Source organism: Pongo abelii, chromosome 23 (genome assembly GCF_028885655.2).
Source record: "Pongo abelii isolate AG06213 chromosome 23, NHGRI_mPonAbe1-v2.0_pri, whole genome shotgun sequence".
Lineage (NCBI taxonomy): Eukaryota > Metazoa > Chordata > Mammalia > Primates > Hominidae > Pongo > Pongo abelii.
This window is the reverse complement of record NC_085929.1, coordinates 41,437,539-41,456,321: the sequence shown is the minus strand read 5'-3', so window position 1 is coordinate 41,456,321 and position 18,783 is coordinate 41,437,539. Positions and strand designations below refer to the sequence as shown.

Sequence of the window (18,783 nt, the reverse complement as noted above, 5' to 3'; positions counted from 1 at the left end):
TGGGAAACAAAAAATTGTGTAACTCACTTTATTTGCTTTATTGCAGTGGTCTGGAACTGAATCTGTAATATCTCCAAGATATGCCTTAACTGCAGATTCTAGAATGGACAGCAAGATTGCCATGATTCCAGCTTGCATGACTATACTTCTGCTGTTCCAACAAGTATAGTGCATTACCTTCTCTTCAAGAGAGGATTTTGAAGACCATGAGTCTTGCTTTCTGTAATTCCAAATGGGGAAAAGTTAACCAAAACTGTCCTTGAGGAAATAGGTCAAATTCCAGATATAGTTAAGGTACCATTAGTTGGTATAATATGTGTACTCTAAAAGCTCAATGATTTATGCAATAGAAGTTTATTTCATCCTCATATGAAATCTAATCAAAAGTAGGGCATGGATAGGAATGAGGCCTGCTCCACTCAGTCATTCAGGGACCCAGGCTGATGGTGGTTTGTCATGTTCAGTAGCTGGCTTCCAAGGTGTCTCCAGACACTGACGTCCAGCCAGCAGATGGGAATGGAGAGAAGTTTTTATGCGCTAGGCCTGGATGGGACATACATCACTTCTGCCCGCATTCTGTTGGCAGTACTCAGTTACATGGCTCCAACTAACTGTGAAGGAGGCTGAGAAATACAGCCTAGCTGTTGTCCTAGGATATACGGAAAACAGATTTGGTGAAAAGCTAGTCTTTGAGATAGACCTTAATCCTTCAGCTGTCCAACAGGATTGAGAAAAGAGATCTGTGCTTTTGTTAAGAATCTATCTCATGGCCAACAGATTGTGGTAAATATTTTTTTCAGAGCATTGCTTTAGAGACTGCTTAGGATATAAGTAAAAGAAACAGAAGGGAGTCTAGTAACATGAATTGGGAAAGATCTCATTTTTGACTGGGCTCTGTGTACGCCAATCATGTCTGCTTAGCAGATGAGCCACAATGAGCTGAAAGATGGTGGTATCAGTCAGGTAGTAAGTGATGTGTCCTCCAAGGCACAGTGTGGTCCAGCCACTGATGTTTCCCCAGTTGCACCTCCTGGCACTAACCATCTCACTGACAGTATTCCAGGCATACTGGCCTTTTGGTTGCCTGACTGCTCTGTGTCACCCGGACCTCAGCCTTTGCAGAGCTGTTTCCATTTCCTGAAATGCTCTAGACGTCCCAATGCTTCCACTCACCTTGAGCATGAGGCACGTGACATTCCAGTTTCTTCAAGTGGTCTCTTCCCAGGACTCTGTGACTGACTGGGTGGGCTTGGGTTCTAGTAGTAGGAAATGCCGCTTGTGAGTTAGGTTTTTATCTTTTTATATGGTGGGTAAAGCACTGTTTATGCCTACGGCCCACCTAATGTATACAATTTATCATAATTTTGATATAGACATTAAAGACCAAAAGTTAGCCAGCTTTGTGCTTTTATTAACCAAAATGTCTAGGAATTATTGCTTTTTCTTCGTTTCATGCTATTTCCTTTCAGTGAGAAATCTGCTTAGTACATTTATTTGCTTTGGATAATAATAGGGTTTGTTTATGTGGGGTGTGTGAGTGTGTGTGTGTGTGTGTCATTTGAAAAATTGTGCCTGGGCCAGGTTGGTGCTTTTAGAAGTCTAAGATAAATAGCACTATTTTTTTGCTTTGGCTAAATTCCACCTATCTACTGGCAAGTTATCGTTCTCAGACCACACTCCCTGCTGCTGCTATTTTTCTCTAAAGTTGCCCAGTGGTGTTTTTGGCCAGAGCTCTTTTTAGTGGAGGTAGAATGAATTAAAAGTTTAAGAAAATCAAACAAATATTTACTGAACACCCACATTTTCTTATTTAAGCCCCCTTGAAACTCTGTGAGAGAGTGTTATTTCCCCCACTGGTGTTTTCATCTCTGTGCTTTCTTTGCCATCCTCAATCCTTTCTCTTTCTTCTCTGAAACCCAGGTTCCTAGGGTAAAGAAGTGTGACAATAATTTGAACTATGAGCTGTATTTTTTTTCTCCATTTTTATCCAGGTCACCAACAATGAAGGTGCCAATTTCCCCAAGACTAACCTCAAAGGAGACCCTGTGGAGTGTCAGATAAAAGCCACCAGGAAACCCAGCATGGCAGATTCTGTCTCATTTCCTCAGAGCACAAGTGAAGCAATCTTGCAGGCAGAGAGGGGATGCTGTTTGAGGGAGGTCATGCTACCCCCTCCTGCTTTGATAGGAAAGGGGTTGGGGGCCTTATGCTTCCCCATGAAGAGTGGACATTCCAAAGTTGGCCGGAGTGTCTGCTTCCTGCCAGGATCCTAAATGCAAGCTGGTGGCTCACACAGACATCCTGAAGGAGCGGGACACAACAGCTGTGGAGAGGGTGGTGGAGAGAGAGGTCAGTGCCCAGGGACGTCTGAGTTCCCACCAGGTGGACTGGCAGGGTTGCTGTGGTCGGCTGCACAATTGTGTCCAATATTTCTTCTCTTCTATATCCATGCCCTTTGCCAGGGGACTTTGGGGTTATTCCTGCTAGAGGTGGGGTCTCTTCCCGTATCCCATTGATGTGGGCATGGCCATGTGATTTGCCTTAGCCAATGGGATGTGGGTGAGAGTAACGGGCCGAGTCCTGAGCCTGGAGAAGCATCGTGGGCATGCACGTGTGCATGTGCACGTGTGTGTTTTCACTCACTCCTTCTGCCATTGCCTAGAGAAGGGCTGGGTTGGCTGGAGAGCCTTCCTTTCCAGGAAAGTGAAAAACACATGAGCCACAACCATACCCGCCACCCAGCGGACCTGCAACCTGAGGCAAGGCCACCTAGTCGTCCTGCAGAATTGAATAGTAAATGCTTGTTATTGTAAGCCACTGAGTTTGGGGGTAGTTTGTTATGCAACACTGTTGTAGCAAGAGATAACTGATACAGTAACCTGTAAGGGCCCGGATGAGCCATAGAATTTAGTAGCGACAGGGCTGGCTCACCACCCCACCGTACTTCCTGGTGGAGTCAAGGCTAGCATCTCCAGGAAAGGAAGGGCATGCCTGTGGCTTGATTATCCAGGGCAACAAGCTACACAGAATTCCCTCCTGGGGGCCCAGGAGCCATGGAATATGCTGCCACAGATGCGGCAGCTGATGTGCCCAGGTCAAGTCATACACACTCCCTGCTGTGGTGCAGTGGGCAGTATGAAGACGCCTATTGCTTGGGAGCAGAGTGTGTATTCAACGAGGAGCTTTGAACCAGATGGTCATCCATTTAACAAATATTTATTGAGCACCTACTATGAGCCAGGAACCCTTCTAGGTGCTGTGAATACAGTGGTGAATCAAATCAGTTCCTCCTTGCCCTCTTACCGCTTATGTTCTAATAACTGATAATAATAATAATAATAGTTGCATTAGATTGAATGCTTATCTGAGATATGACTAAGTCTTAAAACAGCAGTGACTGGAGAAATTACTAGACAGGACTGTGTGGACTGCATTGGGCTAAATATAATTTTCTTACTGTCAGCTGGGAACAGAGGCTTGTTAAAATAAATTATAGTCAGTATAAAACTGAAGTGAGCTTATGTGCTCACAAATATAACTTGTGACCGTCCTGTACTGACTGTTACACTGGAAGCACATCCGGCTTCCTTGACTGCTCTCTCTGCTTTTCTGCTCTTTGCTGAGGGCTGCCTTCCTCTAAATATACCACTTTACCTGCCCTCGCTGTGGGGAGCTGCATGTTTCACCACGTGCCAGACAACATTCTCCTGGCTGCACGTGCTCCATCCTTACTCCTGCATCCCTGTGTAGAAGCATTTCTGAGGCTCATGCCTCTCGGCAGCTCCACCACCCTCTGTCTCTTCTCCTGGCTGAGTTTTCTCAACCTCCTGGCTCCTCCTCCACATTCTTGAAGCTCCTGACTCATGAGCTTCCTTTCCAGATTCAGTCCTACCATTATCTTGAAGGACTTTGATGCCTATGAGGCTGGCATGTCCAGTATGTGAAACCCCAAAATCTGAGACAGGTCTCAGTTAATTTAGAAAGTTTATTTTGCCAAGGTTGAGGATGTGCCCCCATGACATAGCCTCAGGAGGTCCTGATGACATGTACCCAATGTGGTCAGAGCACACTTTAGTTTTATACATTTTAGGGAGACAGGAGACATCAATCAACATATGTAAGATGAACATTGGTTTGGTCTGGAAAAGGCAGGACAACTGGAAGTGGGGAGGGGGCTTCCAGGTCATAGGTGGATAAGAGACAAATGGTTGCATTTTCTTGAGTTTCTGATTAGCTTTTCCAAAGGAGGCAATCAGTTATGCATTAATCTCAGTGAGCAGAAGGGTGACTTTGAATAGAATGGGAGGAAGGTTTGCCCCAGCAGTTTCCAGCTTAACTTTTCCCTTTAGCTTAGTGATTTTGGGGCCCCAAGATTTATTTTCCTTTCACAAATACTTTCTTCTCCTATTTCACTGGCTTTCTCAAATCCAGTGATATGCCTTCTTCGACTACCCACTCCCATCACCAAACTATGAATGATGACTCCCTCCTTCCTTCCCTCTCTCCCTCCCTCCCTCCTTCCATCTCCCTCCCTCCTTCCCTCCTTCCCTCCCTCCCCCTCCCTCCCTCCCTCCATCCGTCTCCCTCCCTCCATTTCCCTCCCTCCATCTCCCTCCCTCCATCTCCCTCCCTCCATCTCCCTCCATCTCCCTCCCTCTATCTCCCTCCCTCTCTCCCTCCGTCTCCCTCCCTTTCCTCCCTCCTTTCCTCTTTGTTACTTTCTCTTCCTCTTTCCTTTCTTTTCTTCCATATCTATCAACTATATGCCAGGCCCTACACTGGGCTTTGTGGATTGAATAGTGGTAAAAATAGACTGTCTTAGTCTATTCAAGCTGTTACAACAGAATGCCTTAGACCAGTTGACTTATAAACAACAAAATTTTTTTTCTCACAGTTTCAGAGACTGGGAAGTCCAAGATCATGGTGCCAACAGATTCAGTGTCTGGTGAAGGCCTGCTTTCTGGTTCATAGATGGTGCCTTCTAGCTGTGTCCTCACAGGGTGGAAGAGGCAAGGTCTCTTATGAGGACACTAATCCCGTTCATGAGGGCTCTACTCTTATGACCTAATCACCTCCCCCAAACCCCTAATATCATCACCTTGGGGGTTAAGATTTCAACATATGAGTTTGGGGAGAGGGCACAAACATTAGACCATAGCATAGACACAGTCCTGCCCTCAAGAAGTGTAGAGTCTGTTTCATCTCGGACTTCTGCTGATCTGTCTCTGACTACAATTTTTTTCCTTTCAGTTATCTTGTTCCTTTCCTCCTAGGACATCCATACACTGAGCTCAGGTTCTGAGATCTCTCTTGAAGTAAGTACTGCCCTTGGAGTACAAAGAGCATTGTCCCATCTGTTCCCACGTTTGGTTAGCACATTCATCCTTCAGTGCATGTAATAATAATACCATTATTATGAATAGCAGACCCTTGTATAGTGCTTAAAGCATAAGCACTGGCCCAAGAGCTTTATGTATTTACATATCATTAAATCCTCATAAAACCCTCTGAAGTAGATATTATTGCTATCCTCATTTTACTGATGAGGAAATTAAGGTAGGAAGAGTTTTAGTAATCTGCCTGAGATCTCACAGCTAGGGAGTGGCAGAGCTGGGATTCAAACTTGGGAAGCTAGACTTTTAGCCACTGGACTATATTACCTCATGGTATGGTTGGTATTATCTCTGTTTTACTGATGAGTAACCTGCAGCTACTAAGGCCAGGAGGCTTGCTTAAGCTCACACATAATAAGTGGCAAAGCTGAGACCAGAACTCAGGTGACACTCCTTTTTAAAAAGAAAACAGCCTTGGAGTATGTCAATGGCTCAAATTAGTTTCCTAGGATTGATTGCTTTCCTGGCCTCTACCAGGAGCAGGTCTCATTGAGAAAATTGGAGTTCATGAGTAAGGGAATAGGGAAGAGGTGCTTCTGCAGGAGGGTTGAGGAAAGGGAGTTGTCTGCAATGTGGGGTTTGAGGCATGGGGAGCCGGTTTTGGGAAGATAAGATGTGGAGAGGCCAAGAAAGAAAGTGGGGTGTGCTCAGGGTAGTATTAGCCATAAGCAAATCTTCAGGGTGGGTAGGAGGAGCTACAGGAGTCCTATAAGCCCTCCCCATTCCCTTGCTAAACAGTTACACCACAGTTAAATAATTCTGATGAAGAAGGTGGGCTTTATCTTTCTCAGGAAGCTTGGAAACACTCAAAACCCATCTTGCATTAAGGGCCTCTGAGGCTTATCCTATTCGAATTAGAAAAATGCATGGGGTCTCCAGCCTGTGAAATCCCAAAGGCGCCTGACTTCTGCTTCCCGGCTCCTCTCCTCGCCTCTGTAATGTGAACTACAATCATCAAACAGTGCTTGGCATTTATCTATCCAGAGAGTTTTCTTCTGTTTCCCCTCCCTCTTTTCAAGGAGCTCAAAGCTATTATTAGAGCTGATGGCAGTAATCAGAAGGTTGTAGTTTGCTTTTTATTTTTATTTGAATCATAAAATTATGCCTGTACCAAAGTTAAGGACAGTTGGAAAAAATGTCAAAGAATTTGTGAATTAGGGAGAATTTCAGTTTAAATCTTGTGATGTCAGTTGAGGATAATGAAGGGCTAGTTAGCAATGGATCCCTCTGTGTTTTACGATCCAGGGTTATGCAGTTTTTGCTAGCATCCACCACAAATGTAATTGCCGTGTATTTCCTTGTGTGACTCCGTTTAAAGTCTTTTCTACCTACTAGATTCCAAGCGTAATGAAGACAGAACCTCTCCCTCTTGTTTACTGCTGTTTTCTAGTGTCTGGCATGGGGAGCTTGGCCAATAAATTTTTTTTTAATATGAATAAATGAATGAAGCCAAATAAAATCCACAGCTGGCGATGCCAGTGGAGTTCCTGCTCCCATTAATTCTCTCTCTCTTCTGGATTTCTGTGCTTGGTGTTGGACATGATTAATAAAGTATTCCAGGAAGAAAGGTGCTTAGATGGGTTTGGAAATTGGCATGCTGGGGTCTTGGCAGCACAGGCTCTACAAGCAGGGGCAGCAAGCTGGGGCCAGGTACGATAGTAGCTGGGGAAATTGGCCCAGCCACAGAGGCTGGCTCCAGAAAGGACAGCTGGGAAGTCCAGGCATAGGGTCTGCATCCATCTCAGACCCAATTTTGGCAGTAGGGCTTGTTGAAGTAGCCAAACAGATGGGCAGCAATGAGCAATGGGGATAACAGGTGGAGGCTGACCTTGTGAGAACCACGGGGGCTTTGGTGGAAATTAGTGGTGAGTATTCTATTACAGCGGGACAGGCAGCTCTGGTACCAGAAAGGAGGAGACCCACAAACACTGGAAATGACATGAGGCCCCTATAAAGGGTCTGAGGTGAGCCCCTGATTTTGAGAGGCATTGAGATATGATGCAGGTCACCCAGACAAACTCGAGTATGTACCCAAGTAGAGCACACCGACTACTAGAAGGGCCGTGGCTTGGGAATCACAAGACTCTCACCTGCCTCATGATGCCAGGGTCCAGTTTGTCACACCAACCTGGTGGTCTTGACTGGGTCTCAGGATCCCAAGTTTGCATATAACCTAAATCTAAATTATAGAATCATAGAGAGGGACAGCATTAGAACTATGTGACTGTCTTCTTTTGGGAATGGCTAAGGCCTGACCCCGAATATGAGGGCCCTACTTTTATTGAACTACAGAGAGCTAGTTCCCATTCATGAGACTAGGGTGAGCTTCAGAGGAGCTGTGATGTGGAGAAAGGGGTACTAGGACCTCGTCCAAGAATGATGGGTATGAATTAAAGATATCACAGCTTGGGGTGGGCCCAGAAGACCCTAACACATGCTAGAGGGAACTTCAGAATCTTATTAGGACGATAGTGTTGAATATCACATCTTAAGGGCTGATGTAAGTTTGGAAATTGGAGAATGAATAATGAGAACCAACCTTTCAAAGATAAAAAGCTGCCTGGCTGTGAAAAATTGAAGAACAAGTGGTCCATAGCTGAGTCCTTGTACAATCACATAATAAGTTTGCTGCTGCCTGCTACCAAGTGGGTGGAGGCGGAGGAGGGGTGGGAGGGCAAGAGCGCCTTGCTCAGCTGGATAATGGAGAAAGAGTACTCCAGTAGGAAACGATACTCTTACTTTAGAGATATTCTAGTCCCAGCTGCAAATGAGAGCCATCCCCCTTGTCTATTGCACACAGGCAAAGCTTTTACTTGTTAACTTCTATGGACACAGAGGTGTCTGCTACCAGCCAGGGGGCACCAGATTTTACCTGGTACTTGGGAAGAACTAATGGAAATGACCCCTGCTTTCTTTCTCCCACTTTTTCTGTCCCCAAGTAGCATCTAATAGCCTCCCTGAGGCCTTTCCTGGCTAATCTAGTTCTCATTTGGTAATCTCTACTCTTACTACCTGGACTGCTAACCTTTTATATAACACATGCAACCTAGAGGCTGCTCTCACAGGTGCTGACTTCTGTAAGTGATCTGTGTACATGACGGAAACCAATTTCTCCAAGTCCCAGCACATTCTAGCCCCACCGTATGCCCTAAGCTTGTCTCCTCTCACCCTTTCATCAAGCCTTGACTTGAGCCTATCTCAGAAGCCACTTCAGGTGCTCTCAGCCTCACCTGTCTACCTGTCTTCAGGGCTTTTTGTTCTGGCCCCAGTTACCCCTGTGGTGATCAACTGTACGTGGCAGAGCCTGCTTCATGGCTATGTGGTCAGTGCAGTTGGACAGGGCCCTGGCTTTGAAGGGCTCCATGCTTGCTTGAATGCTCTGCCATAGCCGTTTTGAAATTTGTAATCATTTTGAACAAGGGGCCCTGCATTTTCACTTTGCACTGGGCTGTGGCTATTTACACTGTATGGATTTTGACCAGCTGCATGCTGGCTCAACCTGACCGTGTCTCTCCTATGTCCAGTGCTGCGAGCCTCTTGCATCAAGCCCTAGAGTTTCCCTGTTGAAGCTGAAGCGTCAGGCACCTTGAGACTTGGTGTTGTTTGTCTCTACCCACTTCACCCCAGGATGAACTCTTAACCCACGGGTTGTAGGAGTCAAGGGGTAAATTCTTCCTCCCTACTCCTCTCTCACCTCCTGGTAAAGCATCCCAAGATGCATTGGTAGAGGATGGGCCTGCAAGATGGAGGAACTGGTTGTTCCCGATGGTGGCTAGTTCAGTAGCTAGCACACCCCATGTGGCTCCTCCTTCCCCAACTCATTCCCTTTCATGGTCTCTCCTGCTTTGGGGATACACTCTCTGGTAGAGAAGGTGTGCTCATCAGTTGATAACTACATGATTTTTACTGATGTTTGTTAGAGCAAGTCACTGTTGACAAGTCTCAGGGAGACAGGTCCATCTTCTCCATAAACAGCCTTTCCCAGCACCATGTAGGTACATTATTACCATAGGCAGCAGTGTGTGCTGGTTAGGAGCCTGGGTCCCCATCCATGATACTCTGCTGGGGTTCAAGTCCTGTCTCTGCTTAGTAGTCACAACTGTATGACTTGGCACTTTAATTTCAGATTCCTCTATAGACTAGAGATGATAACAGTTCCCACGTCGAAGAATTGTCAACATTAAATAATTCTCATTAAAAATTAGCACAGTGTTTGGCATTTGGGAGGTTTTCATGTGCAGGTTAGCCATTATTATTATTCCCATGTGCTTACTAGACCTGTCTTTCAAGGCTGAGATACAAGTCCTAGGCCCCGAGGCTGCTGAATCCACAGGTTTTCTGTCTAAAGAAAGGAAATGAGTGAGGTGTAATAAAACATGGGCTTTGGGGATGGACAGATGTGACCTCAAAAGCCAGGTCTACCACAAACTGGCACATTGTCTACATTCTCTGTGCCCCATCTCCTTATGTGGAGAATGGGGAGAATTATGTGTCAGGAGTGTTTTTGGCCAAAAATTCTCCCTGCCGGTCACAAAATTTATTATTTTCAGAGGATACTCAGAAAAAGGTTTGGAATGTCAAGAGACAGACATTTATTATAAAGTGTTTTATTTAAAATAAACTCTTAGTTTTTCATCCAAGATCCTATTAAGTAAAAATCTAATATTATCAGCCCTCTGCTGGTGAAGTCTTCTTCATCTCAACAGATCTGGGGGCCTCTCCCCACCTTAGGTGGGTGGTGAGAGTGGGGACTAGGATAGGCAGGGCTGAGAAAGTCAGAGGAGGACCAAAGCTTCTCTGATTTTTAGCAGCCCCACCTCTTCCTTTATACCCCAAATGATTGACAGTACAGATTGCCAGTTACACCTTGGCTTTATCATTTGGGTGCCCTGAGAGGGAGGGCTTCCTTTATTCTCATTTTTTTTTCCTCCAAATTGCTTGCTATAACTTATATAAATTATCTTCTTGGAACAAAATGGCTTAAGTGCTCTTAGAATTCACTTGCCTATTCTATATGTTCAGAAGTAAAAGATGGATCATCATATGCAAATAGCCAAGAAGCTTTCTAGCAGAATGTCAGGATTATTCAGAATTTTAGCACAAAAATCTACTTACTAGTTGAGATGGTAGCAGTAATACTAGGAAAAAGAACAAAAAATAATAAAAGCAGGAACTACTCTTTATTAAGCATATACCTTCATTTTTAAAATTTATTAGGTATGTTTGTCATTACCATTCTTAACAAATAAGAAAACCAACTCGGAAAGGTTAAGTAATTTTCCAGAGACAGCACAGTATTTACTGGCGAATAGCCAAGCTGGAACTCATATTTGGGTTTTATCTGACAGTTCTCATAACTTTCCCTCTTATCTCTTATACCATTTTGCCTCTCTCGGTTGTCATGGGGATTCAGGAGATGTGGTATATAGTGTCTGACACGTAGTAGAATGATGCTAAATATTAGCTCCCTTCCTCCTTTCTTTCCAAAGTCATTATCATTCAGTCCCACCTTTCCTCCTTTGATACAGACCTTAACTGTCCCAGTTGAAACATCATATTCTGGACCCAGTGTTATGAAATGAATCATTTATTTTCCATTACTATCTTTCCAGAGGGTCTCAAGTTCTGTCTTCTCTCTCTGGCTCACTTTCCCCATGACCGCCAAACTTGCAGTGATAGCCCCATCGTCTTTTGATTGCTGGAGGCTACTGGTCTTGGCCCCTCCATCATTTCTGCTCTGCTGGGCATCAAGGGGAAAGCGACTTCCTTCTCCAGACTTCTGGGCCAGCAAACACACGTCTCACGGTAGAGTATTAGGCAGTTTCCAGGGTATCTTGCACACTGTGGTTTTGTGTCCACCAGCGGTGGTGTTCACGGCTGACCTACATCCGTTGTCCGGACATATGCAGTGACCAGACTGTAAAGTACAATCTCAGAAATTCCAGAAAGAGGAGAGAGGAAGAGTGGCTAATGACAATTACTGTGATGATAATGATAACATTTCTTGAATGCCTGCTATGTGCTATGCCACTAGTATTAGTAGTATTAGTTCTACTAATACTGTAGAACTAAATATTTTATTTACATGAGTTATCTCATCAAATTAATATAACACTATTCAATAGGTGCTTTTATTTCTATTGTGGACACTCTCAGCACTGAGAACAGTGCCAGACAAGAAACTCAATCCTTATTTGTTAAATCGTGAATGAGTCTCCCCTTTCATCGAAGCCAGAGGGGCTAGGTAACTTACTTAAGGTCATACAGTGACTGTAGATTTTAACCCAGGGAATCTGAATCCAGAGCATGTTCTCTGCACCATTATAAACTACTGTCTCCTGTTAATGAGAGGCTAAATGAGAGGTAGGAGGTCTTAGGAGAAGGAGCCCTAAACTTCTAGTCAAGAGCTGAATTCAAGTCCCAATTTTGCCACTTACTAGTTTTGAGCAAATTTCTTAACTCTCGAAGACAGACACTGTTTATTGGCCAGTACCCTACTGCCTAGCTGCCTCCGCTACAGAGGGTTGAATTGTGCTCCCCTCCCCTTCTAATTCATATGTTGATGTTCCTCAGGGATGTGAGTTTATTCGGAGAGAGTCTTTACAGAGGTAATCAAGTTAAGATTAGGTTATTAGCTTGAAGCCTATTCCAATATGACTCCTGTCCTTGTGAAAAGGGGAAGATTGGACACAGTGACATGCAGAGAGAGAAGATGAAGTGAAAAGAAACAGAGAGATGATGACCATCTACAAGCCAAGGAGCAAGGCCTGTAATAGAGGTTTCCTTCACAGCTCTCAGATCGAAGCAACTCTACTGATATCTTGATCTTGGACTTCCCAGGCTCTAGAGCTGTGTGACAACAAATGTCTGTTGTGTAAGCAACCATGTCTGCGATATTTTGTTGTCTATGGCAGCCCTAGCAAACTAACACAGGCAGGTAAAAGAGCCATGGCAGATTGCCTTGCAACTAGGGCCAAAGCTGTGATAGTGTGAGCTGATAAAATATGAGCAAAGAGGATGCTGGAAGGGGTTCTGGGGAAGTCTTGCTTCCTGGGAAGGGAGGCTGTTGTCACTAGTTCGTTCATTCCCTGCATCCTGCCTTGACCATGGATGCGATGTCTGGATCATTTTATGATTAAAAAGAAAGCGCAAGAGAATCAGAGACACCAGTCCTGCCACCATTGGCTGGCCCATCCCTGACTAATTCTAGATAAAAATAAACTCCTCTTTTCTTAAACCACATGGGTCAGGCCAGCTGTTACTTGCAGCTGAACAAATTCCTGATACACTCTCAGAATGAGCTTCCTCTTCTACAGAGTGAGGATGATCAGATTCATGGGGCTGTAGAGCAGATGAAATGAGAATCTACAGAAAATGGTGCTGTGAATGGTAAAACACCATGTAACTGTGAGTTATGGTCACAATAAACAAAAACCTCCACAAAGCTATCATTTCCATTTAGAACTTGCTCCCAAGCCCTGACTCATAAAGTCCTGTGTTGGTTCTTCCACCAAGGAGCCAGATGGGCTGAAAGACATTTTGTTTCCAGTAGTTTAGCATGATTATTAAGTAAAGCTGGAAAAAGGCCTAGAGATCATTTAGTTCAAATGCCTTATTTTATGGATGAGGAAATAGGGGCCCAGAGAGGCTGAGTGACTTGTCCAAGGTCACAGAGCAAGTCTTTTTTTTTTTTTTTTTTCTTTTTAGTGTGTGTGAGAGTGTATTTAAAATTTTTATTAAGGCCCATGTAGTTGTATTTCTTTTTTTTATTGTTTTATTTTTTTATTTTATTAATTATTTATTTATTTATTTACTTATTTATTATTATTATACTTTAAGTTTTAGCATACATGTGCACAATGTGCAGGTTAGTTACATATGTATACATGTGCCATGCTGGTGTGCTGCACCCATTAACTCGTCATTTAGCATTAGGTATATCTCCTAATGCTATCCCTCCCCACTCCCCCCACCCCACAACAGTCCCCAGAGTGTGATGTTCCCCTTCCTGTGTCCATGTGTTCTCATTGTTCAATTCCCATCTATGAGTGAGAACATGCAGTGTTTGGTTTTTTGTCCTTGTGATAGTTTACTGAGAATGATGATTTCCAATTTCATCCATGTCCCTACAAAGGACATGAACTCATCATTTTTATGGCTGCATAGTATTCCATGGTGTATATATGCCACATTTTCTTAATCCAGTCTATCATTGTTGGACATTTGGGTTGGTTCCAAGTCTTTGCTATTGTGAATAGTGCCGCCATAAACATACAGACCTTGAGTCTAGATGTCTTTGGATTTCAGAGCATGGCTACTCCCTACATAAATTAGATGGACTCTGAGATTCATGTGAGAGTTTGTATTTAAGGGTTGATTGGTTAAAATGGTTTTTGGATTTAGGGCCCAGGCAAAACCATCCCATTTCCCCTCTTGTCAGAGCAGATGTGATCTCTTCATTTCCAGATCTCTGATCTGACCTCTTCTGAGCACATACATAGTCCCAGCACCAGTGGAGTTTATTTTCTTGTCTTGCTTTCCCTGCCACCATTAATAACACCAGTTACCACTGTTGACCACTTATCATGTGCCAGGCACTTTATAAACATTATCTTAAATACAACTGGAGTTAATGCAATGATGTGTTACTACCATCCCCATTTATATATGCTGAGAGGAGCTGAGATCAAGCTACTTTCTTTGGATCACCCTATTAACAAGTGGTTGATAGCACCTTTCTCCTGGCCATGTGATAAAAGACTTTTCAGTTCAGTTTGATTTAGGTCAATAAGTTTTCAATTCTGGCTGCCTTGCTGTGTGCTGGGGATAAAGTAGTGAACAAGACAGTGCCCATGCTCTCAAGGAGCTAACAGTGAGAGGAGATGCATTAATCAAGAGGCTGTGGTGCAAGGATTGTGGGCACAAGCTCTGTACCCAGACAGGCTGGGCTTGAGTCCTGGCTGTGCCACTTTTTGACTGTGTGACTTTGGATACCTTATCTCTGTGTGCTTTGGTTTTTTCACCTGTAAAAGAGGGATAATAATAATACCTCTGTATTAGTTCATTCTTATGCTGCTAATAAAGCCATACCCAAGGCTGGGTAATTTATAAAGGAAAGAGGTTTAATGGACTCACAATTCCACATGGCTGGGAAGGCCTCACAATCATGACAGAAGGCAAAGAAGAAACAAAAGCATGTCTTACATGACGGCAGGCAAAGAGAATGAGAGTCAAGCGAAAGGGGTAAAACCCTTATAAAACCATCAGATCTCGTGAGATTTATTCACTACCATGAGAACAGTATGGGGGAACCACCATTATGATTCAATTATTTCCCACCGAGGCCCTCACACAACATGTGGGAATTATGGGAGCTACAATTCAAGATGAGATTTGGGTGGGGACTCAGCCAAATTATATCAACCTCCTTCATAGATTATTGTGAAGATTAAAGGAGTTGATACATGCCAACTGCTGAGGACTCAATACATTTTAGCTAGTATTATTTTTAGTGTATTCACTCTGCACCTGTGTATTCTTTTATACAGTCTCTCTTGCCTCTAAGCATTCATTGCTGGGCCTGTTGGTTTCAGAGCTGGTTTGGTTGCCTTGAATGGGTGATGATCTCTACACTCTATTCAACTGGTCTTTATTGGACAACTCTAGGAAGTAAAGCCAATGGAAGTTGTCACCTACTTTTGGTAGAGTACAAGGGGGCTGGTCTTAAAATTCATTGGTCTGTGCTCCTCCAGTGTTGGAGGTGGTGGGATTTGGGTGAGTCTCGGTCCTTCTTTCTACTCAACTCTTCAGCAGGAAAATGAAGGTACTCTTCCCAGTGAATTTATAAGGGCTCCTCTGGCTTGAAGGTCTGATTGTTTGATGTTGTCATTGTGAGACAAGATACACAAAAGACCATCAGAAAAAATACAAGACAAATATATAGTGCTCATGTGCATGGTATCAACAACAACAACAATAAAATCCACACAAAAGAGAGTGTGGAGGGTTAGGTATCAGTGTGGGCTGGCATTTTCAGGAAGCCTCATAATTTCTCTGATAAACTAAGGGTAGACTAGATCATCTCTAAGTTTCATTATGCTACCAAACTTTCTAGAAACCCATGATTTTATGAGATCGACCTTATTGCGGTATTAAAAGGCAAACTGGATGTGGGTTGTTGAAGAGAAGTTGAGGGTGGCAAGAGGACAAGAGGGCAGAGAGAGCAGTCCTGGTCATAGCCTTCTCCAAGCATGTGAAGGAGCAGGCACCACACTTGGTGAGATAAAAAGGCCATGACCTTTTATCATGGTCATGGCAGGACCATGACTTTCAGGATCTCCAGCTTAGGCCAGAGGAAGGCAGGACCTGACTTTCAGGATCTCTGGCTTAGGCTCTGGGGAGGCTGTGATGAGTCTGGAACTTTGATTGGAGGGAAGGCCTGGGAGGGAAGGTAAGTAAGAATTTGTGAGCCTCTGTGAGTGAAAAAAACCCCATAAACTCAAAGTGAGATTGTCTATTCTCTTACTCAACACCACAATCAACACAGACAAAAGATTTCTGTGTCCGAATGTGAAGGGTTTCTCCCCACCAACAAATAAGCAATCAATTCTGCAGCAGATGCCAGCTGGGTGTCCTCTAAGGACACCCTGTATCTAAGGGTTGATTAGTTAAAATGCTTTTTGGATTTAGGGCCCAGGTAAAACCATCCCATATCCCCTCTTGTCAGAGCAGATGCGATCTCTTCATTTTCAGATCTCTTATCTGACCTCTTCTGTCTACCTGGAAGCAGTGTCAGATCCTGCAGGGTGAGGGCTCAGTTCCACAGGACTTCTCCCCTACCCTCCTCCTGCTTCAGACACCAGTCACAAGTCCAGGCCTCCAAACTTCTGACCAACAAGCTTCAAGTTGGGGTTCCCACGACTCCCTCTTCGAGTTTGATTAATTTGCTGGAGTTGCTCGCAGAACTCAGGAAAACAATTATGTACTTGTTTATTATAAAGAATATTACAAAGGATACAGATAGGAGATGCATAGGGTGAGGTATGGGGGAAGGGGGCAGAGCTTGCATGCCCTCTCTGGTGGGCCACCCTCCAGGAACCTCCATGTGTTCAGCTATCCAAAACCTTCCTGAACTTGTCCTGTTGGGCCCTTTATGGAGACTACTTTGCACAGGCATGATTGAAGCATGGACAACCATGTCAAAATATGATTGGGCCTCTCTGCAGCATTCTCCCCTCCAGGGTATGAGGCAGGATCCTCTGTGGAGCGAGGGTCTCAATCAGAAAGGCAGGGGAAGATTGGAGTTTTGCTTTGAGCTCGTGAAAGGTGGGCAGGGGAAGGTCAGAGAGAGAGAGAGCTTCTGTTTTCTGAGTCCTGCTTCTGAGGCCTAAAGCGCCCCAACATCATAACAAAAAACTGAGTTATGAGCCAGGAACTGTGGGCAAAACCCAACATATACATATATCATAATATCGCCGCCTCATTTCTAAACTGGAGGCTCTGTCTTCCAGTGGAGCCAGACCGATGTGGGTTTCAAAGCCTCTTCTTCCAAATTATATCTAGATAGTGGGGGAAATGATTGCAAATCTCTGAGCCTTAATTTCCTATGGAGAAAATGGGGATTAGGCACACTCCATGGTGCTATTGTGAGAATTCAATAAAATATGTTGACCATAGAGTAGAGATTTAATAAATAACTGTCTTTGTGACTCATAAAGGCAATTTTGGATGTTATCAGATTTTTTTCTGAAGGGTGGGTCACTTGCTTGGTAAGAGTTATTTATTGGGGAAAACGAATGTCTTTACTTACTGAATAATATTAGTCAGATTATTTCCCCTCTCTGTGTCTCAGTTTCTTATTCTGTAAAATGGAGAACAACACTTATATTATAGGATAATTAAAATCTAATATATCAGTACATATAAGGAGCTTATAACAGTGCCTGGCATAGAGCAAGGGTTCATTATATGGTGACTCATTATTATTCTATTATTATCATCAGCATCATCTTATTACTATTATTCTTGTTTTTACTTGTCAGCAGAAGAATACAATGAAGTTCCCCAAAACAGTCTCAGATATTAAAAATTCCAGATGTTGGAAGAAACTTTGTCGACTTAGCTTAGACAAGAAATATTTAATAACCTGGGAAGATAGACGGGATGAAAATGTGCAGATTGCTCCTTGTGCAAATTGCTGTAGCTTGGAGCCCTGATGAAAGAAAGGCACTTGCCTCTAAGAATTAAATTTGTAAGACTTCTCCTTCCCCTACTTCCCTAAAACCACTCAGCTTAATTTTAGGACACCTGCTACATACTGTCAACTCAGGATGTGACAGGGCTGCCATTTCACCTGTTGCCATGATCTGACACTTGTGAATATTTCTAGGGACTCACACTGAGATCCTCAGTCGCAGAAAGACCAATGAGAACCTTAGGGACAGGTAGTGTGGTGAAGGCTCGAGGGCTCGAGGTAATGTGGCCCATCAGCTTGTTCTGTTGTCCTGCTCATTGATTTAAGACGGAGGAAGCTTTCTTTATAGAGATCCTCATGTCAGCATCTCTTGAAAGATAAGATCTAGCAACAATCAGTTGGAGTTGAAGGCATGGTCTCACAGTTCCACACGCCCTACCTCTCCTTATTGCCTTTCGTCTTGGCCCACTTCACCCTTGCATGTTACCTGCCTGTACTGCAGGCATTTATATTCTCTCTCTATCTCCCACCACTCCCACAAGAACACCCTGGGCTGAGTCATCCTCCCTGAATGTGGCATACTTCCTGACCCCATTACTGAGGGGCTTGGCCTTGTGATTTGCTTTGGGCAATGGGAAGTTAGTAGATGATGTAAGAAAAGGCTTGAAATGTGGTTTGGCGGTAGAGCTGTCTTGGGGCTTCTCTTGCCCTGAGAAGAGTATCTTGGCCATCATGGCCCAGCTAATTCACAGGTAGGTGCCTGGGAATCCATAATGGAGGTTTCACATTGCTGAGATTGATGGATGTTTATTATGCAGCAGTAGCTGATTAATACACTGGGTTCTAATACAAGATCTGCCTGTAACTCTCTGTGTGAATTTTTTCAAGCCATTTTATTTTTCTGGGCATCAATTCTACATCCTCCAGTCTTCAAAATGGGTAGAATTAGACACAATTTTCTCAAAGTACCCACTGGTTTGTAATAATCTATTTTTAAAATAAGGACTGAAGTTCTAAGGAATGGATACTGTGAATTTTTCCTCTCCCTACATTCCTTTTGAATTCTATTGTTTGGATGTTGCCTTTAATGTAAATATATTTAATTTGATAATTTATCCCACATGCAAGAAGTAAGAGGAAAGAGAAGAAAGAACTAACATATATTAAGCACCAGCTTTGGATTAGATGTTTTACAAG

General features: G+C 43.7%; 1 long non-coding RNA gene across 2 annotated transcripts in view; it reads left to right on the top strand.

Annotated features, from left to right (window-relative positions):
* The window catches only part of LOC129052732 (uncharacterized), a 189,252-nt gene that overhangs the window by 151,743 nt on the left and 18,726 nt on the right, over window positions 1-18,783 (top strand). The gene's annotated exons all lie outside the window — the stretch shown is intronic.